The sequence below is a fragment of the Caretta caretta genome, chromosome 8 (assembly GCF_965140235.1).
Source record: "Caretta caretta isolate rCarCar2 chromosome 8, rCarCar1.hap1, whole genome shotgun sequence".
Lineage (NCBI taxonomy): Eukaryota > Metazoa > Chordata > Testudines > Cheloniidae > Caretta > Caretta caretta.
This window is the reverse complement of record NC_134213.1, coordinates 106,517,621-106,543,985: the sequence shown is the minus strand read 5'-3', so window position 1 is coordinate 106,543,985 and position 26,365 is coordinate 106,517,621. Positions and strand designations below refer to the sequence as shown.

Sequence of the window (26,365 nt, the reverse complement as noted above, 5' to 3'; positions counted from 1 at the left end):
GACCCCGTGTGGCCCCGTCCCTGCTTCACCTCTGGTTGGGGATCCGCAGGGCCGCGTATTTATTTTTAGGGCCCCTGGTAAATAAGAAGGTTGAGAACCACCGTGAGAGAGGTCTATAAAACCATGAATGATGTGGCTAAAGTGAAGAGCGAAGTGTTATTCACCCTTTCCCGCAATACAGTAAAGGTGCGGGGACCCACCTGACAAAATGAAGGTGCCGAACTCCCTGCCATGGTACGTTGTGAGGGCGAAAAGTATCACTGGCTTCCACAGAGAATGAGATGAGTTCATAGAGACTAGGTCCCTCCAGAGCTATTCGTGAAGTTGGTCAGTGATGCAATCCCATGCTTGAGGCAGGCCCTAAATCTGTGACTCCACAGAGACCAGGAGTGGCAGATGAGGGTGGATCACTCCAAATTGTTCTGTTCTGTACACTCCACTGGGCTAGGTGGACCCTTGGTCTGACCCACGCTGGCCTTCTTACAGCAGAACATGGGAGTGAAAGAATTAGTTGCCAGTGAGCTCTGCTGCATAAGGTCATCTAGAATAACCCGAGAGGCCAATATGAATACCCTTGTTGTACCGTTAAATATTAACACAGAAAACGTGGGGACTGAGTTAAATTATGTGCATAGGGCATGGGGATTAGTTATTCTAATTCCTTCCTTTGGAAATGTAATCATGCATGAAAAGCATGAGATTTGAATATATATCTGAAAGTTATTTTCTACAGTATGCAAAGTCTCAGCAAATCACTAGTGCTAAAAACATAGGAAACCAAACAGCAAGAGGAATTCGGAACACAAAATAGCCCCCTGTTGGAAAAACATCTCACTAGCACACTGAGCTCTAAATACATTGTAAACGGTGTTTTTGTTAATTCTCCAGATAAGTGACATGTAAAGAACCAGTCGAGATTTCTGAGCAATGTAGCCATTAACACAACTGCAATTAAGGAATCACCAACGCTCTGTTTTGTTTTGTTTTTCACAATAAAAGCCCATGGGCGCTACACGGACAGCCCGTAAATCCTTCCCCTTGTACGGCCCGTTGCACTGGCCGGCATAAAGCCCGAGTTTTACCGTCGGAACCAGGATCCCTGGGAGCAAACCCAGCCCAAGGGGCAGGGACGCGGGGCGGGGAGCAGGTGACGATGCGCAATGCATTCTGGGCATTCAAAGTAGCGTCACAGGGAGGTCCGAGCCTCCGAGCTGCGGCTGCAGCCCCTGGAACGCGGCTCCGGGTGGGGCGGCGGCTCCCGGGGTCCCCGCAGCTGCTCCGGGCGCGGCCCCGCGCATTGGTTACCCGGGGCCACACAGGAGACGCCCCCGGGCCCGGAGCCTGCGGGTGCCGGGCTTTGCGCCTCGGGCGGTGCAGGCGGGCTTGGGGCGCTGGCCACTCCCGGGTGCCCGCGGGAAAGGGCCGGTGCAACTGCAAGGGCCGCGGAGCCGCCCCGGCGAGCTGTCGGGCCGGACCGGCCATTGCTCGGAGCCTGCAGGGGATCGCGCCCCGCCCCCTACGGCTAGGGCAGCCCGCCCAGGGGCAGCAAAGAGCGGCCGGCTTGTCCCCAGCCCCCGCCGCCCCCCGGGACTGGGCTTCGCCAGCCTGCAGCCACCGCACAGCTCGTTGACCCGCCCGCGGAGACCGGGCTGGGGCTGGGGAGCGCTGACAGTACGCCTCCGCGTGCAATCCTCCCACGTCCGAGGAAAGTCGCGTAGGGGGCCATTCTGGTATTGCACCCGGGTGCTTCGTCTGTTCAAACACACTCCTTACAGCCTGAAGGCAAAAAGAGCCCCCTAAGAAAAACCACATGTTCAGTCTAACTTCCCCGTAAGAAAATTAACAGAGAGCCCAACCGCTTTCGATTATAGAAATTATAACAAAAGGATTTAGCTCGTGTTACATCCGCTCTAATACCTTTTGTCTTTTACTCTACACACCAAGGAACAGGTTTAGCAAAACAAAGCTTGGGGGAAAAAAAAAGGGGAGAAATTTATAAATATTGTTTCCACAGAAAAGTTTAGTAAAAAGCAAAATATTTAGACAATATAAAGAAAAACCTGGATATCGGTAAGCGGGCTCCAAAACCACCATCAGGGCTAAAGCACTTGGCTTTGCAGCCAGGGTGACCCGAGTTAGCGCTGACCGAATCAGGGAACTTTACGTCAAAATAAGGAGCCCGTCATGTCCGGCTTCAAGCACGAAAATCTGCTGCAAAATAATCAAAAGGACGTTAGGACCTACAAAGTAAAAACACCAGTTATTTTAATAGGCCTGTTTCCCTTTTACATCTTCTTAGCTACAAATCGGAGTCAAAAACCTAAAGTGATGAATGAATTACCACAAATACAGAAGAAACGTGTGTGTGTGGGGGGGATACCACTCGTTGCAAGTGAATTCTCTGCTTTACATCAGAGAACAACCATACACAAGAGTGCTCTCTTTGTTATCATGAAATATTAACATACAAAATCTGCAGATCAAGGTAGAGAGTGTGCATAAAAAGAACCGTGATTGGGGATTGGTTAATGTCCTGAATCCTTAATCTGAAAATGAAGGAACGCAGGAAAGAATAGACAACACTTGATGAACCGTCAGAAAAAAGTGTAATAAAAGAACACCTTACAAACATTGTCTGGGCAAGCAAGCAGGAGCTAAAAAAATATCGTACAGCGTATCTAACAGCAGTGTTAGCAAAGAAAAAAACCTCTTAACTTCCCAGCAGTGCTCCTGTCAGCTTAAAAGCGTTAGCACATTCACCCACTGCAATGAGAAAAGACATAGAACTTGCCAGAGCAGCACTTCCAACAGCTACTTGCCAACAAAACCCTCGTCTGTTTCGCGCAAGGACCCCCCAGGACTATCACGCTGTGTCTAACAGCAATCTTAACAAACCAACAGGCCTCCCCAGTTCCTCAACGTGCGGCCGGGAACTTACAACTGCGAAACAATCACACATCACAACCCCCCAGCGCTTAACAAAGCGCTGCTCTAAAGAACAACCACCGCTCGGCAACACTCGCTCTGTTTTTCACAGGAAGAGGCAGCTTCACCGAAATGAAGCCTCAAAAAATTGGGTAGAAACTCATAAATGTTCCTCTCCACGGAAATCTTTAGTAAAAGGCGAAAGATTTATACGATCTGAAGAGAAACCAGAGTATGACACACACCGGCAGAGGCGCTGCCGGGGAAACCGCCTTCTCTCCTCACCTCACGGTGACTACGCTCACAGCCCGCTACACCGCTCGCTTCTACAGGAAAGTGAATTGAGCCCGCTTCAATCCCGAGCTTGATCGTCGGAACCGGGCACGCTGCGAGCAGAACCATCCCCTTCACCAGGGACTGGGCTTCGCTGAGCGCAGTGCACTGTGGGTATGCAAATCAGACTCGCCGGCCCGCCTCGCCGCTCAAACGAGGCTTTTCTCGGGGCTGCCCCTGCCGGCCGGAGGTGGCGCTGCCGACGGCGGCCGGTCTCCCCAGACCCTCCCGCTGGCGCGCAGGCGCACGGCGGACCCCGGGGCCGGGCGGGGAAGCCCGAGGGCACGTGGCGCCCCGCTGGGTTCGGAGGCTCCAACCCGGAGCCAGCGCAGGCGCCTCGCGAGGCCGCAGGAGCCGGGCTCGCCCCGGAGCGTCTCTCGCCAGCCGGGGTGGGCCCGGCCGGGGGCCCGCCGCTTGCTCCGTCTCTGCTGCCGAGTCGCTGCCCGGGGCCCGGGGGCTCGCTGAGCTGCAGCCCCCCGAGACCCGGGACCAGCTTCCCCCCGCGCCGCCGCCTGCGCGCTCAGCCTCCCTGGGCGGGCCGGGCAGGGACCGAGGGGCCTTCCCGGGTCTGGCGCGGAGGCCGCCCCCGCCCTTCTGCAGGGCCGGGGAGGCCGCTCGGGGCGGCTCCGGCTCCTGGTGGGGGGAGAGACGCGGGAGGCGGCGTCCCTCGTCCCCCGGCAGAAGCGGGTCCGCGACACGAGCTGCTCGCGGCGCTCCGGGATCCCGGGGACGGGACCGGCTCCGGCTCTCGGGCAGGCCGGACACGGGAGCGCTGCTGAAGCCGGGGGCAGCTCTGTCGGCCCCGCCTCTTCCGAGCCGGGCTGGCTGCAGCACGGGACGCGGCCGCCGGGGGAGCGGGCCCCGCAGAGGCCCCGGCCGGGACCGGGCGGCCCTTCGGCCCGGGCGCCTGGTGGGGGTGGGGCCGGCGGCGGGGCTGTGAGCGCGGGCGAGCCGGGGCTGGGCAGCGGGAGGGGCGGGGCCGCGGCAGCCCGTATGCAGATGTGTGTGCGAGCAGAGCCTTGTGGGAGCGGGAGCCGGCTGCCGAGCCGGGCCCGAGTTCGGCAGGCGGGGCTCGGCGGGGAGAAGGCTGGGGCCCGGGGACACGCGGGGCAGGTGGCGGCAGCGGGGGCCGGCGCGGGCGGGGCCGGCGGGCGTGTCTTGGCGGGCCCCACCGTGGGTTGAGAGTGCGGGGCGAGCGAGGGCGGGCGGCGGCCGGGGCGGCCCAAGTCATACTTACCTGGCAGGGGAGACACCATGATCACGAAGGTGGTTTTCCCAGGGCGAGGCTCATCCATTGCACTGCGGGTGTGCTGACCCCTGCGATTTCCCCAAATGCGGGAAACTCGACTGCATAATTTGTGGTAGTGGGGGACTGCGTTCGCGCTCTCCCCTGGCACTCGGTCAAAGGAAGAAGAAAAGCTTTAGTGTGTTTTGTTCTCAGTCATTTTTGTTTTTTGTAAGTTATTCTGAATTTCTTTTTTCCGGTGTTGTCAGTTTTTTTCTAGGTTGTTGTGATTGCTTAGTTCTGTAGGCGGCTCGCCTTGTTTTCTTTTTCAATGCTTGTGAGTAGTTTTCGGGGTGTTTGTGATTCACGCTGGCGTTTAGTTCAACAAGAAAACTGAGACTTTAGCTTAGGACGCTATGTTGTTTTGATTGCTTTGTTAATGGGAGCTCAGGCTGCTGGTTCTTTGTTGCTTTTCTGCTCATCATGGGCTTTTACATCTGGCCTGCTCTCTACTCTGCCTTTGTGGGGCTTGGACCAGTGCCTTCTTTTGCCCGAAGGGGAGCTGCTTGGGGACTCTGCCTTTTGCCCCGCTTGCAGCTTTTTGTCTGTTCCTCCTTCTTGGGCCTCCTCTGATGGGAGGATGGCCTGTCAAAAACGCCTCTCTCACCTGGTGCCCTCCTCCAATGTGCAGGCTCTCCCCCTGCCCTGGGGTGCTTTGGCTTTTGCTCTCTGTTCTTTCTCTTGGTGGCAACCCTGTCTGTGCTAGGAGACTAGGCCTCTTCCAAGCTGCCCTGGAGGAAAATTCCTTCCCGACCCCAAATATGGCGATCAGCTAAACCCTGAGCATATGGGCAAGATTCATCAGCCAGATACTACAGAAAATTCTTTCCTGGGTAACTCAGCTCCCTCCCCATCTAATATCCCATCACAGGCCATTGGGCCTATTTACCATGAATATTTAATTACCAAAACCATGTTATCCCATCATACCATCTGTCATAAATATAAAGGGAAGGGTAAACCCCTTTGAAATCCCTCCTGGCTAGGGGAAAGCTCCTCTCACCTGTAAAGGGTTAAGAAGCTAAAGGTAACCTCGCTGGCACCTGACCAAAATGACAAATGAGGAGACAAGATACTTTCAAAAGCTGGGAGGAGGGAGAGAAACAAAGGGTCTGTGTGTCTGTCTATATTCTGTCTTTGCCGGGGATAGACCAGGAATGGAGTCTTAGAACTTTTAGTAAGTAATCTAGCTAGGTATGTGTTAGATTATGATTTCTTTAAATGGCTGAGAAAAGAACTGTGCTGAATAGAATAACTATTTCTGTCTGTGTATCTTTTTTGTAACTTAAGGTTTTGCCTAGAGGGGTTCTCTATGTTTTGAATCTAATTACCGTGTAAGGTATCTACCATCCTGATTTTACAGGGGGGATTTCTTTATTTCTATTTACTTCTATTTCTATTAAAAGTCTTCTTGTAAGAAAACTGAATGCTTTTTCATTGTTCTCAGATCCAAGGGTTTGGGTCTGTGGTCACCTATGCAAATGGGTGAGGCTTTCTATCCAACATTTCCCAGGAAAGGGGGGGTGCAAGTGTTGGGAGGATTGTTCATTGTTCTTAAGATCCAAGGGTCTGGGTCTCTAGTCACCTAGGCAAATTGGTGAGGCTTTTTACCAAACCTTGTCCAGAAAGTGGGGTGCAAGGTTTTGGGAAGTATTTTGGGGGGAAAGACGTTTCCAAACAGCTCTTCCCCAGTAACCAGTATCTGTTTGGTGGTGGTAGCGGCCAATCCAAGGACAAAGGGTGGAATATTTTGTCCCTTGGGGAAGTTTTGACCTAAGCTGGTAAAGATAAGCTTAGGAGGTTTTTCATGCAGGTCCCCACATCTGTACCCTAGAGTTCAGAGTGGGGGAGGAAGCTTGACACCATCTCCTCCATAAACTTATTGAGTTTAATCTTAAAGCCAGATAGGTCTATTTCCCCCACAGCTTCCCTTGGAAGGCTATTCCAAAACTTCACTCCTCTGATGGTTAGAAACCTTCATCTAATTTCTAGTCTAAATTTCCTGGTGGCCAGTTTATATCCATTTGTTCTTGTGTCCACATTGGTACTGAGCTTAAATAATTCCTCTCCCTCTCCGGTATTTATCCCTCTGATATATTTATAGAGAGCAATCATATCTCCCCTCAACCTTCTTTTAGTTACGCTAAACAAGCCAAGCTCCTTGAGTCTCCTTTCATAAGACAAGTTTTCCATTCCTCGGATCATCCTAATAGGCCTTCTCTGTACCTGTTCCAGTTTGAATTCATCCTTCTTAAACATGGGAGACCAGAACGGCACATAGTATTCCAGGTGAGGTCTCACCAGTGCCTTGTATAACGGTACTCAAACCTCCTTATCCCTACTGGAAATAACTCTCCTGATGCATCCCAAGACCGCATTAGCTTTTTTCATGGCCATATCACATTGGCGGCTCATAGTCATCCTATGATCAACCAATACTCCAAGGTCCTTTTCCTCCTCCGTTACTTCTAATTGATGCGTCCCTAGCTTATAACTAAATTTCTTGTTATTAATCCCTAAATGCATGACCTTCCACTTCTCACTGTTCAATTTCATCCTATTACTATTACTCCAGTTTACAAGGTCATCCAGATCCTCCTGTAGGATATCCCTGTCCTTCTCTAAATTGGCAATACTTCCCAGCTTTGTATCATCCGCAAACTTGATTAGCACACTCCCGCTTTTTCTGCCGAGGTCAGTAATAAAAAGATTAAATAAGATTGGTCCCAAAACCGATCCTTGAGAAACTCCATTGGTAACCTCCCTCCAGCCTGACAGTTCACCTTTCAGTAGGACCCGTTGTAGTCTCCCCTTTAACCAGTTCCTTATCCACCTTTCAGTGTTCCCATTGATCCCCATCTTATCCAATTTAACTAATAATTCCCCATGTGGCACGGTATCAAATGCCTTACTGAAATCTAGGTAAATTAGATCCACTGCGTTTCCTTTGTCTAAAACATCTGTTACTTTCTCAAAGAAGGAGATCAGGTTGGTTTGGCACGATCTACCTTTTGTAAAACCATGTTGTATTTGTCCCATTTACCATTGACTTCAGTGTCCTTAACTACCTTCTCCTTCAAAATTTTTTCCAAACATCCCCCCCACCCCCATACACACACAAACTCACTCTCCTGCTGGTAATAGCTCATCTAAACTGACCACTCTCCAAGTTTAAATCCAAGTTAAACCAGAACATCTGGGGGGGGGGGTAGGAAAAAACAAGAGGAAACACGCTACCTTGCATAATGACTTAGCCACTCCCAGTCTCTATTTAAGCCTAAATTAATAGTATCCAATTTGCAAATGAATTCCAATTCAGCAGTTTCTCGCTGGAGTCTGGATTTGAAGTTTTTTTGTTTTAAGATAGCGACCTTCATGTCTGTGATTGCGTGACCAGAGAGATTGAAGTGTTCTCCGACTGGTTTATGAATGTTATAATTCTTGGGGGTGGGGGGGATGTGAGAAAACCTGGATCTATGCAGGAAATAGCCCGACTTGATTATGTAAAGAGTTGTCACTTTGGATGGGCTAGCACCAGCAGGAGAGTGAATTTGTGTGGGGGGGTGGAGGGTGAGAAAACCTGGATTTGTGCTGGAAATGGCCCACCTGTTGATCACTTTAGATAAGCTATTACCAGCAGGACAGTGGGGTGGGAGGAGGTATTGTTTCATATTCTCTGTGTGTATATAAAGTCTGCTGCAGTTTCCACGGTATGCATCTGATGAAGTGAGCTGTAGCTCACGAAAGCTCATGCTCAAATAAATTGGTTAGTCTCTAAGGTGCCACAAGTACTCCTTTTCTTTTTGCGAATACAGACTAACACGGCTGTTCCTCTAGATCCACTGCGTTTCCTTTGTCTAAAACATCTGTTACTTTCTCAAAGAAGGAGATCAGGTTGGTTTGGCACGATCTACCTTTTGTAAAACCATGTTGTATTTGTCCCATTTACCATTGACTTCAGTGTCCTTAACTACCTTCCCCTTCAAAATTTTTTCCAAGACCTTGCATGCTACAGATGTCAAACTAACAGGCCTATAATTACCCGGATCACTTTTTTTCCCTTTCTTAAAAATAGGAACTATGTTAGCAATTCTCCAACCGTACGGTACAACCCCTGAGTTTACAGATTCATCAAAAATTCTTGCTAATGGGCTTGCAATTTCATGTGCCAATTCCTTTAATATTCTTGGATGAAGATCATCTGGGGCCCCCGATTTAGTCCCTTTAAGCTGTTTGAGTTTCACTTCTACCTCAAATAGGATAATGTCTACCTCCATATCCTCATTCCCATTTGTCATGCTACCATTATCCCTAAGATCCTCTTTAGTCTTATTAAAGACTGAGGCAAAGTATTTGTTTAGATATTGGGCCATGCCTAGATTATCCTTGACCTCCACTCCATCCTCAGTGTTTGAGCTCTGGGGGAATGGAATAAAAATCCCTGTCAAGAAGAAACTGTTGTCCCTATGTTGCTTGGACTTCAGGGAGAGGGCACGCCTTCTAAGCGTCAGCAAGGGATCCCGGCTGTCTGGCTAGGGTTAGCCCTCAGGGACACACAGGGCTTGCGTGTTACAGCAGCTTCTACTGCTTTTTGAAACTTCAGACTGTAACTCCTTTGTGTGTATGTTTCCCTGCTTTAACCTGGTAAATAAGTGTCTTCTTTCTTTTCCTAGTTAGTAAAGATTTAGCTAGTTTAGTATGGGATTGGCCACGAACGTTGTCTTCACTGTGAGATCTGAGGTGCAATTGACCTGGCTGAGTGACCGGTCCGAGTGACCAGAATATTGTTACGGTTTTTGGTGCAAGGGACCATCTGTCACAAAGGCAGGCTCACCTAGTGCCTGAGGAGTTCACACTTGATACTTGGTTGGTGACATCGAAATGTGGAAGACACAACCGTGAGGAGCCCCGCTGTCCGCCAGCCCCGGGCACCCGGGCCTCCTGTTCTCTGGGGCTCTGGCTGCACTGGAAAGGTAAGTTTCTAGCTTCCCTCGTTCAGAAACCGGAAGGGAAATAAAGAGGACCCACGTTACCTTTTTTTTTTTTTTAAAGCATCCTCGTGATTTTTAAGCCAATCTCGTGATTTTGGGCCATCTGACTCATGATTTTCCAATGGTGAGGGTGACAACACTGAGAAGTTAAGGATTCTTATTTAGCCTATACAGGACAGTAGGTTTGGGGTGGGGGGTAAAGCAGGATAGGGACCCCTGTGTGCCAGGGCAGCCTGCCCTGCCACAAGTGAATTGGGGGCACTAGGACCCTGCGGCAGCAGTTGATGCAGGGAGCCAGCAGAGGAGAGTCAGTGGGAGCTGCAGGCTCCGGGGCCCGGGGAGGTGAGTGGGGGGCAGCAGGCGGGGCCGGGGGAGAGACCAGGCCCCAAACATTGGTGGAGCCGGGCCCCCGGGGCCCTGAATATTGCTGGAGCCCGGGCACCACGAGTGTATATAACTCGCTGCCCCTGTTCAGGACTGGTAACTATACAGCGGCTGCAGAACATTTGGGGTGTGTGTATACGTAGGTATTAAGTATTAGTTATTGATCATAAATCAAATTGTGTTATGATAATAAACGTGACGTCTTGTCTTGTCCCCTGAAAGGATCCTGTGTAGTTTTGTCTGCATAACACTCTGCCAATCTGCCCTGGAGGAAAACTCCTTCCTGACCCCAAATATGGCCATCAGCTAAACTCTGAGCATGTGGGCAAGACTCACCAGCCAGACACCCAGGAAAGAATTCTCTGCAGTAAGTCAGATCCCACCCCATCTAACATCCCATCACAGGCCATCGGGTGTATCTACCGCTAACAGTCAAAGATCAATTAATTGCCAAAATTATGCTACCCCGTCCTACGAAGAAGGATCCCAGCTTCTTAAACAATCCTCTGGCAAGACAAAGAACCTCACGTCCAGGAGCGGCGAGTGATATACGCTCGTGGTGCCTGGGCTCCAGCAATATTCAGGGCCCGGGGGCCCGGCTCCACCAATGTTTGAGGCCCGGTCTCTCCTCCGGCTTGCCTGCTGCCCCCCCCCCCACCTTCTCGGGCCCCGGAGCCTGACTCTCCTGTGCCGGCTCCCGGCATCAACTGCTGCCACAGGGTCCGAGTGCCCCCAATTCACTTGTGGCAGGGCAGGCTGCCCTTACCCTGCCCTTCTGCCCTAGTGCTGAGCCTCTGTAATGCCCCAAACCCCTCATCCCCAAACCCAGCCAGAGCCCTCATCCTCTGCACCCTAGTCCTCTGCCCCAGCCCCACAACCCTCACCCCTGCACCCCCTCCTATCCCTTCCCCCTTGCAAGCTCTCACCTTGCAGAGGGGAAGGGCCCAGGCCATCAGTGGCCAGGAAACAGGGTGTCGGCCATCCTCTGTGTCCAGACCCCTGCACAGTATTCAGAGGAAACATTAAGAACAGTCGCACTTTGTCACACAAGCGCTATACTGTACCTCAGCCCCATTACAAAAGGGATAGAGAATAAGACGGAGAATATCATATTGCCCTTATATAAATCTATCATACGCCCACATCTTGAATACTGCATACAGATGTGATCCCCTCATCTCACAAAAGATATACTGGCATTAGAAAAGGTTCAGAAAAGGGCAACTAAAATGATTAGGGGGTTGGAACAAGTCCCATATGAGGAGAGATTAAAGAGGCTAGGACTTTTCAACTTGGAAAAGAGGAGACTAAGGGGGGATATGATAGAGGTCAATAAAATCATGAGTGGTGTGGAGAAAATGAATAAGGAAAAGTTATTTGCTTGTTCCCATAGTATAAGAACTAGGGACCACCAAATGAAATTAATGGGCAGCAGGTTTAAAGGAAGTTCTTCACACAGTCAACCTGTGGAACTCCTTGCCTGAGGAGATTGTGAAGGCTAGGACTATAACAGGGTTTAAAAGAGAACTGGATAAATTCATGGAGGCTAAGTCCATTAATGGCTATTAGTCAGGATGGGTAAGGAACGGTGTCCCTAGCCTCTGTTTGTCAGAGGGTGGAGAAGGATGGCAGGAGAGAGAGATCACTGATCATTACCAATGCTCTTTTCTGCTCCTTCCCAGAGAACTATCTCAAACATACAGTCAATCGCATCCAATCAATTCCTTGCCATTGCAGATCCTCGGGCATTGGTGCCCCTCAGTCCCTCTGAAGTGATCAGATGGTTCCTTCTGGCCTTAAACGCTATGCACAGCCTTTCTCCTCTTCTGTTCCTATGAAGTACCCCTCGTCTGGGCAAAACATTTACAGAGACTGTTTCCTAAGTTAAAACAGTGGTGTTTTCCCAGCGGGAAAAGGATGGAAAATTTCTCCGGTGGGGAGATGGGGGAAAGAAGGCTCCAAACCATGCAATCACTTGTGGAAGGAATACTAAGGAGAGTGGTTTATGAACCTACACAGAATAGCCTAAGAAAGCAGCTCTTTAACTGACCGACAAACAATGACAAAGGAAAATCTGCAAGAGCAGCCTTTCAACTCAGAGGCCTAATAATAAGATGTTACTAATAACTAACCAAAGAGTTACAAATTACTCAAAACCATACTCTTAGTACAAACCAAATGTTAACACAGACAACGACGCGTTTCTTCGCTGCTCTTCGACCAAGATATTCTCCCCGTAGGGAGGTCCACCGTTCCTGTGGGTTCAGTACTGCAATAACAGGGCGATGTGTGCAGTGGATGGAGCAAGCTGCTATTCCATCTCCCTATTCCAAAAGTCAGTTTCATATATAGTCCTCAGAAGGAGGACGTATCAGTTATTAAAGGGATAAGAACAAATTAAAAATTTTTATTCAAGCTAATGTTAAAATGATCTAAAATACAGGTGAACAAAAACTGTTGTCGGTAGCTACCGGTGTGGCGCTCTGCTCGTGTTGGGTGATGATAACAGTCGGCTGCGTGCGTATTCCCTCTGTGTACTGCCCCAGCTCTGGGCAGAGAGCTAACACAGCAGACCCCGAGAGAACCCCCAAAACCCACAGACTCTAGTAAGGTACGAAGGCACCCGAGCCAGGTTTATTGTCAAACGAAGCACAGTAATAGTTCCCTATAGACTCTAAAGTGATCACTCTCCTTACAATATGTATGATAACCAAGGTGGCCATTTCCAGCACAAATCCAGGGTTTAACAAGAACGTCTGAGGAAGGGAGGGGTGGAGGAGTTAGGAAAACAAGGGGAAATAGGCTTGAATAGAGACTGGGAGTGGCTAAGTCATTATGCAAGGTAACCTAAGTTAATTGTATCCAATTTGCAAATGAATTCCAATTCAGCAATCTCTCGATGGAGTCTGGATTTGAAGGTTTTCTGTTGTAATATAGCAACTTTAATGTCTGTAATCGTGTGACCAGAGAGATTGAAGTGTTCTCCGACTGGTTTATGAATGTTATAATTCTTGACATCTGATTTGTGTCCATTTATTCTTTTACGTAGAGACTGTCCAGTTTGACCAATGTACATGGCAGAGGGGCATTGCTGGCACATGATGGCATAGATCACATTGGTAGATGCATCCTTATGATTTTTAAGCCAATCTCGTGATTTTGGGCCATCTGACTCATGATTTTCTAATGGTGAGGGTGACAACACTGAGAAGTTAAGGATTCTTATTTAGCCTATTTAGTTACTTTTGGTTTTTTTGTAAATTATTCTGATTTTTTCTAGATCACATTGGTAGATGTGCAGGTGAATGAGCCTCTGATAGTGTGGGTGATGTTATCTGGCTTTGTGATGGTGTCCCCTGAATAGATATGTGGGCACAGTTGGCAATGGGCTTTGTTGCAAGGATAGGTTCCTGGGTTAATGGTTCTGTTGTGCGGTATGTGGTTGCTGGTGAGTATTCGCTTCAGGTTGGGGGGCTGTCTGTAGGCAAGGACTGGCCTGTCTCCCAGATAGGCCAATATAAATATCCTTTTTGTGCCATTAAATATTAACACAGAAAACATGGGGATGAGTTATTCTAATTCCTTTGTTTGGGAATAAAATCAGGCATGAAAAAAATTAAACTTGAAAATAGTGTATATCTGAAATTTATTTTCTACATTATGCAAACCTTGTCTTAGGAAATCACTCATACCAAAAACATATGAAACCAAACAGCTAGGTGAATGCAGATCACCCACTAGGCCCCTGCTGGAAAAACATCTCACTAACACATCGAGCTCTAAAGATGTTGTAAACACTATTTTTTAAAGCACTGGTTTTCTTTTTACAATAGGAGCTTTAGCCATCAAGAGACATTCAAGTAGCAAAGTCCAACCCCAATTCTGCTTTTTACACAACAATAGGGAACAGCCTCACCGAAATGAAGCCTCAAAAAATTGGGTAGAAACTCATAAATGTTCCTCTCCACGGAAATCTTTAGTAAAAGGCGAAAGATTTATAAGAGCTGAAGAGAAACCAGAGTATCCAAGATACTCTGCAGAGGTGCTGCCGGGGCAATCACAAATATAGAAAACAGTGTGGGAAAATACCAGTAGTTGCAAGCGACTTCTCTGGGTTACATCCTTTAGAACAACCATACTCACTACTACGAGTGCTCTCTTTGTTATCATGAAATATTAACATACAAAATCTGCAGATCAAGGTAGAGAGTGTGCATAAAAAGAACCGTGATTGGGGACTGGTTAATGTCCTAAATCCTTAATCTGAAAATGAAGGAACGCAGGAAAGAATAGACAACACTTGATGAAAAACGTCAGAAAAACGTTTAATAAAAGAACACCTTACAAACATTGTCCGGGCAAGCAAGCAGGAGCTAAAAAAATATCGTACAGCGTATCTAACAGCAGTGTTAGCAAAGAAAAAAACCTCTTAACTTCCCCGCAGTGCTCCTGTAAGCTTAAAAGCGTTAGCACATTCACCCACTGCAATGAGAAAAGACATAGAACTTGCCAGAGCAGCACTTCCAACAGCTACTTGCCAACAAAACCCTCGTCTGTTTCGCGCAAGGACCCCCCAGGACTATCACGCTGTGTCTAACAGCAATCTTAACAAACCAACAGGCCTCCCCAGTTCCTCAACGTGCGGCCGGGAACTTACAACTGCGAAACAATCACACATCACAACCCCCCAGCGCTTAACAAAGCGCTGCTCTAAAGAACAACCACCGCTCCGCCACACTTGGTCTGTTTTTCACAGGAAGAGGCAGCTTCACCGAAATGAAGCCTCAAAAAATTGGGTAGAAACTCATAAATGTTCCTCTCCACGGAAATCTTTAGTAAAAGGCGAAAGATTTATACGATCTGAAGAGAAACCAGAGTATGACACACACCGGCAGAGGCGCTGCCGGGGAAACCGCCTTCTCTCCTCACCTCACGGTGACTACGCTCACAGCCCGCTACACCGCTCGCTTCTACAGGAAAGTGAATTGAGCCCGCTTCAATCCCGAGCTTGATCGTCGGAACCGGGCACGCTGCGAGCAGAACCATCCCCTTCACCAGGGACTGGGCTTCGCTGAGCGCAGTGCACTGTGGGTATGCAAATCAGACTCGCCGGCCCGCCTCGCCGCTCAAACGAGGCTTTTCTCGGGGCTGCCCCTGCCGGCCGGAGGTGGCGCTGCCGACGGCGGCCGGTCTCCCCAGACCCTCCCGCTGGCGCGCAGGCGCACGGCGGACCCCGGGGCCGGGCGGGGAAGCCCGAGGGCACGTGGCGCCCCGCTGGGTTCGGAGGCTCCAACCCGGAGCCAGCGCAGGCGCCTCGCGAGGCCGCAGGAGCCGGGCTCGCCCCGGAGCGTCTCTCGCCAGCCGGGGTGGGCCCGGCCGGGGGCCCGCCGCTTGCTCCGTCTCTGCTGCCGAGTCGCTGCCCGGGGCCCGGGGGCTCGCTGAGCTGCAGCCCCCCGAGACCCGGGACCAGCTTCCCCCCGCGCCGCCGCCTGCGCGCTCAGCCTCCCTGGGCGGGCCGGGCAGGGACCGAGGGGCCTTCCCGGGTCTGGCGCGGAGGCCGCCCCCGCCCTTCTGCAGGGCCGGGGAGGCCGCTCGGGGCGGCTCCGGCTCCTGGTGGGGGGAGAGACGCGGGAGGCGGCGTCCCTCGTCCCCCGGCAGAAGCGGGTCCGCGACACGAGCTGCTCGCGGCGCTCCGGGATCCCGGGGACGGGACCGGCTCCGGCTCTCGGGCAGGCCGGACACGGGAGCGCTGCTGAAGCCGGGGGCAGCTCTGTCGGCCCCGCCTCTTCCGAGCCGGGCTGGCTGCAGCACGGGACGCGGCCGCCGGGGGAGCGGGCCCCGCAGAGGCCCCGGCCGGGACCGGGCGGCCCTTCGGCCCGGGCGCCTGGTGGGGGTGGGGCCGGCGGCGGGGCTGTGAGCGCGGGCGAGCCGGGGCTGGGCAGCGGGAGGGGCGGGGCCGCGGCAGCCCGTATGCAGATGTGTGTGCGAGCAGAGCCTTGTGGGAGCGGGAGCCGGCTGCCGAGCCGGGCCCGAGTTCGGCAGGCGGGGCTCGGCGGGGAGAAGGCTGGGGCCCGGGGACACGCGGGGCAGGTGGCGGCAGCGGGGGCCGGCGCGGGCGGGGCCGGCGGGCGTGTCTTGGCGGGCCCCACCGTGGGTTGAGAGTGCGGGGCGAGCGAGGGCGGGCGGCGGCCGGGGCGGCCCAAGTCATACTTACCTGGCAGGGGAGACACCATGATCACGAAGGTGGTTTTCCCAGGGCGAGGCTCATCCATTGCACTGCGGGTGTGCTGACCCCTGCGATTTCCCCAAATGCGGGAAACTCGACTGCATAATTTGTGGTAGTGGGGGACTGCGTTCGCGCTCTCCCCTGGCACTCGGTCAAAGGAAGAAGAAAAGCTTTAGTGTGTTTTGTTCTCAGTCATTTTTGTTTTTTGTAAGTTATTCTGAATTTCTTTTTTCCGGTGTTGTCAGTTTTTTTCTAGGTTGTTGTGATTGCTTAGTTCTGTAGGCGGCTCGCCTTGTTTTCTTTTTCAATGCTTGTGAGTAGTTTTCGGGGTGTTTGTGATTCACGCTGGCGTTTAGTTCAACAAGAAAACTGAGACTTTAGCTTAGGACGCTATGTTGTTTTGATTGCTTTGTTAATGGGAGCTCAGGCTGCTGGTTCTTTGTTGCTTTTCTGCTCATCATGGGCTTTTACATCTGGCCTGCTCTCTACTCTGCCTTTGTGGGGCTTGGACCAGTGCCTTCTTTTGCCCGAAGGGGAGCTGCTTGGGGACTCTGCCTTTTGCCCCGCTTGCAGCTTTTTGTCTGTTCCTCCTTCTTGGGCCTCCTCTGATGGGAGGATGGCCTGTCAAAAACGCCTCTCTCACCTGGTGCCCTCCTCCAATGTGCAGGCTCTCCCCCTGCCCTGGGGTGCTTTGGCTTTTGCTCTCTGTTCTTTCTCTTGGTGGCAACCCTGTCTGTGCTAGGAGACTAGGCCTCTTCCAAGCTGCCCTGGAGGAAAATTCCTTCCCGACCCCAAATATGGCGATCAGCTAAACCCTGAGCATATGGGCAAGATTCATCAGCCAGATACTACAGAAAATTCTTTCCTGGGTAACTCAGCTCCCTCCCCATCTAATATCCCATCACAGGCCATTGGGCCTATTTACCATGAATATTTAATTACCAAAACCATGTTATCCCATCATACCATCTGTCATAAATATAAAGGGAAGGGTAAACCCCTTTGAAATCCCTCCTGGCTAGGGGAAAGCTCCTCTCACCTGTAAAGGGTTAAGAAGCTAAAGGTAACCTCGCTGGCACCTGACCAAAATGACAAATGAGGAGACAAGATACTTTCAAAAGCTGGGAGGAGGGAGAGAAACAAAGGGTCTGTGTGTCTGTCTGTATGCTGGGTCTTTGCCGGGGATAGACCAGGAATGGAGTCTTAGAACTTTTAGTAAGTAATCTAGCTAGGTACGTGTTAGATTATGATTTCTTTAAATGGCTGAGAAAAGAACTGTGCTGAATAGAATAACTATTTCTGTCTGTGTATCTTTTTTGTAACTTAAGGTTTTGCCTAGAGGGGTTCTCTATGTTTTGAATCTAATTACCGTGTAAGGTATCTACCATCCTGATTTTACAGGGGGGATTTCTTTATTTCTATTTACTTCTATTTCTATTAAAAGTCTTCTTGTAAGAAAACTGAATGCTTTTTCATTGTTCTCAGATCCAAGGGTTTGGGTCTGTGGTCACCTATGCAAACGGGTGAGGCTTTCTATCCAGCATTTCCCAGGAAAGGGGGGGTGCAAGTGTTGGGAGGATTGTTCATTGTTCTTAAGATCCAAGGGTCTGGGTCTCTAGTCACTAGGCAAATTGGTGAGGCTTTTTACCAAACCTTGTCCAGAAAGTGGGGTGCAAGGTTTTGGGAAGTATTTTGGGGGGAAAGACGTTTCCAAACAGCTCTTCCCCAGTAACCAGTATCTGTTTGGTGGTGGTAGCGGCCAATCCAAGGACAAAGGGTGGAATATTTTGTCCCTTGGGGAAGTTTTGACCTAAGCTGGTAAAGATAAGCTTAGGAGGTTTTTCATGCAGGTCCCCACATCTGTACCCTAGAGTTCAGAGTGGGGGAGGAAGCTTGACACCATCTCCTCCATAAACTTATTGAGTTTAATCTTAAAGCCAGATAGGTCTTTTTCCCCCACAGCTTCCCTTGGAAGGCTATTCCAAAACTTCACTCCTCTGATGGTTAGAAACCTTCATCTAATTTCTAGTCTAAATTTCCTGGTGGCCAGTTTATATCCATTTGTTCTTGTGTCCACATTGGTACTGAGCTTAAATAATTCCTCTCCCTCTCCGGTATTTATCCCTCTGATATATTTATAGAGAGCAATCAGATCTCCCCTCAACCTTCTTTTAGTTACGCTAAACAAGCCAAGCTCCTTGAGTCTCCTTTCATAAGACAAGTTTTCCATTCCTCGGATCATCCTAATAGGCCTTCTCTGTACCTGTTCCAGTTTGAATTCATCCTTCTTAAACATGGGAGACCAGAACGGCACACAGTATTCCAGGTGAGGTCTCACCAGTGCCTTGTATAACGGTACTCAAACCTCCTTATCCCTACTGGAAATACTCTCCTGATGCATCCCAAGACCGCATTAGCTTTTTTCATGGCCATATCACATTGGCGGCTCATAGTCATCCTATGATCAGCCAATACTCCAAGGTCCTTTTCCTCCTCCGTTACTTCTAATTGATGCGTCCCTAGCTTATAACTAAATTTCTTGTTATTAATCCCTAAATGCATGACCTTACACTTCTCACTATTCAATTTCATCCTATTACTATTACTCCAGTTTACAAGGTCATCCAGATCCTCCTGTAGGATATCCCTGTCCTTCTCTAAATTGGCAATACTTCCTAGCTTTGTATCATCCGCAGACTGTATTAGCACACTCCCGCTTTTTCTGCCGAGGTCAGTGATAAAAAGATTAAATAAGATTGGTCCCAAAACCGATCCTTGAGAAACTCCATTGGTAAGCTCCCTCCAGCCTGACAGTTCACCTTTCAGTAGGACCCGTTGTAGTCTCCCCTTTAACCAGTTCCTTATCCACCTTTCAGTGTTCCCATTGATCCCCATCTTATCCAATTTAACTAATAATTCCCCATGTGGCACGGTATCAAATGCCTTACTGAAATCTAGGTAAATTAGATCCACTGCGTTTCCTTTGTCTAAAACATCTGTTACTTTCTCAAAGAAGGAGATCAGGTTGGTTTGGCACGATCTACCTTTTGTAAAACCATGTTGTATTTGTCCCATTTACCATTGACTTCAGTGTCCTTAACTACCTTCTCCTTCAAAATTTTTTCCAAACATCCCCCCCACCCCCATACACACACAAACTCACTCTCCTACTGGTAATAGCTCATCTAAACTGACCACTCTCCAAGTTTAAATCCAAGTTAAACCAGAACATCTGGGGGGGGGGGTAGGAAAAAACAAGAGGAAACAGGCTACCTTGCATAATGACTTAGCCACTCCCAGTCTCTATTTAAGCCTAAATTAATAGTATCCAATTTGCAAATGAATTCCAATTCAGCAGTTTCTCGCTGGAGTCTGGATTTGAAGTTTTTTTGTTTTAAGATAGCGACCTTCATGTCTGTGACTGCGTGACCAGAGAGATTGAAGTGTTCTCCGACTGGTTTATGAATGTTATAATTCTTGGGGGTGGGGGGGATGTGAGAAAACCTGGATCTATGCAGGAAATAGCCCGACTTGATTATGTAAAGAGTTGTCACTTTGGATGGGCTAGCACCAGCAGGAGAGTGAATTTGTGTGGGGGGGTGGAGGGTGAGAAAACCTGGATTTGTGCTGGAAATGGCCCACCTGTTGATCACTTTAGATAAGCTATTACCAGCAGGACAGTGGGGTGGGAGGAGGTATTGTTTCATATTCTCTGTGTGTATATAAAGTCTGCTGCAGTTTCCACGGTATGCATCTGATGAAGTGAGCTGTAGCTCACGAAAGCTCATGCTCAAATAAATTGGTTAGTCTCTAAGGTGCCACAAGTACTCCTTTTCTTTTTGCGAATACAGACTAACACGGCTGTTCCTCTAGATCCACTGCGTTTCCTTTGTCTAAAACATCTGTTACTTTCTCAAAGAAGGAGATCAGGTTGGTTTGGCACGATCTACCTTTTGTAAAACCATGTTGTATTTGTCCCATTTACCATTGACTTCAGTGTCCTTAACTACTTTCCCCTTCAAAATTTTTTCCAAGACCTTGCATGCTACAGATGTCAAACTAACAGGCCTATAATTACCCAGATCACTTTTTTTCCCTTTCTTAAAAATAGGAACTATGTTAGCAATTCTCCAACCGTACGGTACAACCCCTGAGTTTACAGATTCATCAAAAATTCTTGCTAATGGGCTTGCAATTTCATGTGCCAATTCCTTTAATATTCTTGGATGAAGATCATCTGGGCCCCCCGATTTAGTCCCATTAAGCTGTTTGAGTTTCACTTCTACCTCAAATAGGATAATGTCTACCTCCATATCCTCATTCCCATTTGTCATGCTACCATTATCCCTAAGATCCTCTTTAGTCTTATTAAAGACTGAGGCAAAGTATTTGTTTAGATATTGGGCCATGCCTAGATTATCCTTGACCTCCACTCCATCCTCAGTGTTTGAGCTCTGGGGGAATGGAATAAAAATCCCTGTCAAGAAGAAACTGTTGTCCCTATGCTGCTTGGACTTCAGGGAGAGGGCACGCCTTCTAAGCGTCAGCAAGGGATCCCGGCTGTCTGGCTAGGGTTAGCCCTCAGGGACACAAAGGGCTTGCGTGTTACAGCAGCTTCTACTGCTTTTTGAAACTTCAGACTGTAACTCCTTTGTGTGTATGTTTCCCTGCTTTAACCTAGTAAATAAGTGTCTTCTTTCTTTTCCTAGTTAGTAAAGATTTAGCTAGTTTAGTATGGGATTGGCCACGAACGTTGTCTTCACTGTGAGATCTGAGGTGCAATTGACCTGGCTGAGTGACCGGTCCGAGTGACCAGAATATTGTTATAGTTTTTGGTGCTAGGGGCCATCTGTCACAAAGGCAGGCTCACCTAGTGCCTGAGGAGTTCACACTTGATACTTGGTTGGTGACATCGAAATGTGGAAGACACAACCGTGAGGAGCCCCGCTGTCCGCCAGCCCCGGGCACCCGGGCCTCCTGTTCTCTGGGGCTCTGGCTGCACTGGAAAGGTAAGTTTCTAGCTTCCCTCGTTCAGAAACCGGAAGGGAAATAAAGAGGACCCACGTTACCTTTTTTTTTTTTTTAAAGCATCCTCGTGATTTTTAAGCCAATCTCGTGATTTTGGGCCATCTGACTCATGATTTTCCAATGGTGAGGGTGACAACACTGAGAAGTTAAGGATTCTTATTTAGCCTATACAGGACAGTAGGTTTGGGGTGGGGGGTAAAGCAGGATAGGGACCCCTGTGTGCCAGGGCAGCCTGCCCTGCCACAAGTGAATTGGGGGCACTAGGACCCTGCGGCAGCAGTTGATGCAGGGAGCCAGCAGAGGAGAGTCAGTGGGAGCTGCAGGCTCCGGGGCCCGGGGAGGTGAGTGGGGGGCAGCAGGCGGGGCCGGGGGAGAGACCAGGCCCCAAACATTGGTGGAGCCCGGGCCCTGAATATTGCTGGAGCCCGGGCACCATGAGTGTATATAACTCGCTGCCCCTGTTCAGGACTGGTAACTATTCAGCGGCTGCAGAACATTTGGGGTGTGTGTATACGTAGGTATTAAGTATTAGTTATTGATCATAAATCAAATTGTGTTATGATAATAAACGTGACGTCTTGTCTTGTCCCCTGAAAGGATCCTGTGTAGTTTTGTCTGCATAACACTCTGCCAATCTGCCCTGGAGGAAAACTCCTTCCTGACCCCAAATATGGCCATCAGCTAAACTCTGAGCATGTGGGCAAGACTCACCAGCCAGACACCCAGGAAAGAATTCTCTGCAGTAAGTCAGATCCCACCCCATCTAACATCCCATCACAGGCCACCGGGTGTATCTACCGCTAACAGTCAAAGATCAATTAATTGCCAAAATTATGCTACCCCGTCCTACGAAGAAGGATCCCAGCTTCTTAAACAATCCTCTGGCAAGACAAAGAACCTCACGTCCAGGAGCGGCGAGTGATATACGCTCGTGGTGCCTGGGCTCCAGCAATATTCAGGGCCCGGGGGCCCGGCTCCACCAATGTTTGAGGCCCGGTCTCTCCTCCGGCTTGCCTGCTGCCCCCCCCACCTTCTCGGGCCCTGGAGCCTGACTCTCCTGTGCCGGCTCCCGGCATCAACTGCTGCCACAGGGTCCGAGTGCCCCCAATTCACTTGTGGCAGGGCAGGCTGCCCTTACCCTGCCCTTCTGCCCTAGTGCTGAGCCTCTGCAATGCCCCAAACCCCTCATCCCCAAACCCAGCCAGAGCCCTCATCCTCTGCACCCTAGTCCTCTGCCCCAGCCCCACAACCCTCACCCCTGCACCCCCTCCTATCCCTTCCCCCTTGCAAGCTCTCACCTTGCAGGGGGGAAGGGCCCAGGCCATCAGTGGCCAGGAAACAGGGTGTCGGCCATCCTCTGTGTCCAGACCCCTGCACAGTATTCAGAGGAAACATTAAGAACAGTCGCACTTCATCACACAAGCGCTATACTGTACCTCAGCCCCATTACAAAAGGGATAGAGAATAAGACGGAGAATATCATATTGCCCTTATATAAATCTATCATACGCCCACATCTTGAATACTGCATACAGATGTGATCCCCTCATCTCACAAAAGATATACTGGCATTAGAAAAGGTTCAGAAAAGGGCAACTAAAATGATTAGGGGGTTGGAACAAGTCCCATATGAGGAGAGATTAAAGAGGCTAGGACTTTTCAACTTGGAAAAGAGGAGACTAAGGGGGGATATGATAGAGGTCAATAAAATCATGAGTGGTGTGGAGAAAATGAATAAGGAAAAGTTATTTGCTTGTTCCCATAGGATAAGAACTCGGGACCACCAAATGAAATTAATGGGTAGCAGGTTTAAAGGAAGTTCTTCACACAGTCAACCTGTGGAACTCCTTGCGTGAGGAGATTGTGAAGGCTAGGACTATAACAGGGTTTAAAAGAGAACTGGATAAATTCATGGAGGCTAAGTCCATTAATGGCTATTAGGATGGGTAAGGAACGGTGTCCCTAGCCTCTGTTTGTCAGAGGGTGGAGAAGGATGGCAGGAGAGAGAGATCACTGATCATTACCAATGCTCTTTTCTGCTCCTTCCCAGAGAACTATCTCAAACATACAGTCAATCGCATCCAATCAATTCCTTGCCATTGCAGATCCTTGGGCATTGGTGCCCCTCAGTCCCTCTGAAGTGATCAGATGGTTCCTTCTGGCCTTAAACGCTATGCACAGCCTTTCTCCTCTTCTGTTCCTATGAAGTACCCCTCGTCTGGGCAAAACATTTACAGAGACTGTTTCCTAAGTTAAAACAGTGGTGTTTTCCCAGCGGGAAAAGGATGGAAAATTTCTCCGGTGGGGAGATGGGGGAAAGAAGGCTCCAAACCATGCAATCACTTGTGGAAGGAATACTAAGGAGAGTGGTTTATGAACCTACACAGAATAGCCTAAGAAAGCAGCTCTTTAACTGACCGACAAACAATGACAAAGGAAAATCTGCAAGAGCAGCCTTTCAACTCAGAGGCCTAATAATAAGATGTTACTAATAACTAACCAAAGAGTTACAAATTACTCAAAACCATACTCTTAGTACAAACCAAATGTTAACACAGACAACGACGCGTTTCTTTGCTGCTCTTCGACCAAGATATTCTCCCCGTAGGGAGGTCCACCGTTCCTGTGGGTTCAGTACTGCAATAACAGGGCGATGTGTGCAGTGGATGGAGCAAGCTGCTATTCCATCTCCCTATTCCAAAAGTCAGTTTCATATATAGTCCTCAGAAGGAGGACGTATCAGTTATTAAAGGGATAAGAACAAATTTAAAATTTTTATTCAAGCTAATGTTAAAATGATCTAAAATACAGGTGAACAAAAACTGTTGTCGGTAGCTACCGGTGTGGCGCTCTGCTCGTGTTGGGTGATGATAACAGTCGGCTGCGTGCGTATTCCCTCTGTGTACTGCCCCAGCTCTGGGCAGAGAGCTAACACAGCAGACCCCGAGAGAACCCCCAAAACCCACAGACTCTAGTAAGGTACGAAGGCACCCGAGCCAGGTTTATTGTCAAACGAAGCACAGTAATAGTTCCCTATAGACTCTAAAGTGATCACTCTCCTTACAATGTGTATGATAACCAAGGTGGCCATTTCCAGCACAAATCCAGGGTTTAACAAGAACGTCTGAGGAAGGGAGGGGTGGAGGAGTTAGGAAAACAAGGGGAAATAGGCTTGAATAGAGACTGGGAGTGGCTAAGTCATTATGCAAGGTAACCTAAGTTAATTGTATCCAATTTGCAAATGAATTCCAATTCAGCAATCTCTCGATGGAGTCTGGATTTGAAGGTTTTCTGTTGTAATATAGCAACTTTAATGTCTGTAATCGTGTGACCAGAGAGATTGAAGTGTTCTCCGACTGGTTTATGAATGTTATAATTCTTGACATCTGATTTGTGTCCATTTATTCTTTTATGTAGAGACTGTCCAGTTTGACCAATGTACATGGCAGAGGGGCATTGCTGGCACATGATGGCATATATCATCACATTGGTAGATGTGCAGGTGAATGAGCCTCTGATAGTGTGGCAGATGTTATTCGGCTCTGTGATGGTGTCCCCTGAATAGATATGTGGGCACAGTTGGCAATGGGCTTTGTTGCAAGGATAGGTTCCTGGGTTAATGGTTCTGTTGTGTGGTATGTGGTTGCTGGTGAGTATTCGCTTCAGGTTGGGGGGCTGTCTGTAGGCAAGGACTGGCCTGTCTCCCAGATAGGCCAATATAAATATCCTTTTTGTGCCATTAAATATTAACACAGAAAACATGGGGATGAGTTATTCTAATTCCTTTGTTTGGGAATAAAATCAGGCATGAAAAAAATTAAACTTGAAAATAGTGTATATCTGAAATTTATTTTCTACATTATGCAAACCTTGTCTTAGGAAATCACTCATACCAAAAACATATGAAACCAAACAGCTAGGTGAATGCAGATCACCCACTAGGCCCCTGCTGGAAAAACATCTCACTAACACATCGAGCTCTAAAGATGTTGTAAACACTATTTTTTAAAGCACTGGTTTTCTTTTTACAATAGGAGCTTTAGCCATCAAGAGACATTCAAGTAGCAAAGTCCAACCCCAATTCTGCTTTTTACACAACAATAGGGAACAGCCTCACCGAAATGAAGCCTCAAAAAATTGGGCAGAAACTCATAAATGTTCCTCTCCACGGAAATCTTTAGTAAAAGGCGAAAGATTTATAAGAGCTGAAGAGGAAACCAGAGTATCCAAGATACTCTGCAGAGGTGCTGCCGGGGCAATCACAAATATAGAAAACAGTGTGGGAAAATACCAGTAGTTGGAAGCGACTTCTCTGGGTTACATCCTTTAGAACAACCATACTCACTACTACGAGTGCTCTCTTTGTTATCATGAAATATTAACATACAAAATCTGCAGATCAAGGTAGAGAGTGTGCATAAAAAGAACCACGACTGGGGACTGGTTAATGTCCTGAATCCTTAATCTGAAAATGAAGGAACGCAGGAAAGAATAGACAACACTTGATGAAAAACGTCAGAAAAAAGTGTAATAAGAGAACACCTTACAAACATTGTCCGGGCAAGCAAGCAGGAGCCAAAAAAAAAATATCGTACAGCGTATCTAACAGCAGTGTTAGCAAAGAAAAAAACCTCTTAACTTCCCAGCAGTGCTCCTGTCAGCTTAAAAGCGTTAGCACATTCACCCACTGCAATGAGAAAAGACATAGAACTTGCCAGAGCAGCACTTCCAACAGCTACTTGCCAACAAAACCCTCGTCTGTTTCGCGCAAGGACCCCCCAGGACTATCACGCTGTGTCTAACAGCAATCTTAACAAACCAACAGGCCTCCCCAGTTCCTCAACGTGCGGCCGGGAACTTACAACTGCGAAACAATCACACATCACAACCCCCCAGCGCTTAACAAAGCGCTGCTCTAAAGAACAACCACCGCTCGGCAACACTCGCTCTGTTTTTCACAGGAAGAGGCAGCTTCACCGAAATGAAGCCTCAAAAAATTGGGTAGAAACTCATAAATGTTCCTCTCCACGGAAATCTTTAGTAAAAGGCGAAAGATTTATACGATCTGAAGAGAAACCAGAGTATGACACACACCGGCAGAGGCGCTGCCGGGGAAACCGCCTTCTCTCCTCACCTCACGGTGACTACGCTCACAGCCCGCTACACCGCTCGCTTCTACAGGAAAGTGAATTG

At 49.0% G+C, this 26,365-nt stretch overlaps 9 non-coding genes across 9 annotated transcripts; 2 read left to right on the top strand and 7 right to left on the bottom strand.

The window, feature by feature from the left end:
- Positions 1-3,045: 3,045 nt before the first annotated feature.
- Positions 3,046-3,161, bottom strand: LOC125642015 (U5 spliceosomal RNA). The gene has a single exon (XR_007358224.1). It is a non-coding gene; the product is annotated as a U5 spliceosomal RNA (small nuclear RNA).
- A 1,326-nt stretch (positions 3,162-4,487) lies between these two features.
- On the top strand, positions 4,488-4,651 carry LOC125642000 (U1 spliceosomal RNA). The gene has a single exon (XR_007358213.1). It is a non-coding gene; the product is annotated as a U1 spliceosomal RNA (small nuclear RNA).
- Positions 4,652-12,157: 7,506 nt separating this feature from the next.
- Positions 12,158-12,350, bottom strand: LOC125642009 (U2 spliceosomal RNA). Its single transcript, XR_007358220.2, has one exon. It is a non-coding gene; the product is annotated as a U2 spliceosomal RNA (small nuclear RNA).
- A 1,476-nt stretch (positions 12,351-13,826) lies between these two features.
- On the bottom strand, positions 13,827-13,942 carry LOC125642018 (U5 spliceosomal RNA). The gene has a single exon (XR_007358227.1). It is a non-coding gene; the product is annotated as a U5 spliceosomal RNA (small nuclear RNA).
- A 740-nt stretch (positions 13,943-14,682) lies between these two features.
- On the bottom strand, positions 14,683-14,798 carry LOC125642013 (U5 spliceosomal RNA). Its single transcript, XR_007358222.1, has one exon. It is a non-coding gene; the product is annotated as a U5 spliceosomal RNA (small nuclear RNA).
- Positions 14,799-16,124: 1,326 nt separating this feature from the next.
- Positions 16,125-16,288, top strand: LOC125642038 (U1 spliceosomal RNA). The gene has a single exon (XR_007358246.1). It is a non-coding gene; the product is annotated as a U1 spliceosomal RNA (small nuclear RNA).
- A 7,491-nt stretch (positions 16,289-23,779) lies between these two features.
- LOC142073141 (U2 spliceosomal RNA) lies at positions 23,780-23,972 on the bottom strand. The gene has a single exon (XR_012669813.1). It is a non-coding gene; the product is annotated as a U2 spliceosomal RNA (small nuclear RNA).
- Positions 23,973-25,281: 1,309 nt separating this feature from the next.
- On the bottom strand, positions 25,282-25,398 carry LOC125642017 (U5 spliceosomal RNA). The gene has a single exon (XR_007358226.2). It is a non-coding gene; the product is annotated as a U5 spliceosomal RNA (small nuclear RNA).
- A 743-nt stretch (positions 25,399-26,141) lies between these two features.
- LOC125642016 (U5 spliceosomal RNA) lies at positions 26,142-26,257 on the bottom strand. Its single transcript, XR_007358225.2, has one exon. It is a non-coding gene; the product is annotated as a U5 spliceosomal RNA (small nuclear RNA).
- Between the last annotated feature and the right edge of the window lie 108 nt (positions 26,258-26,365).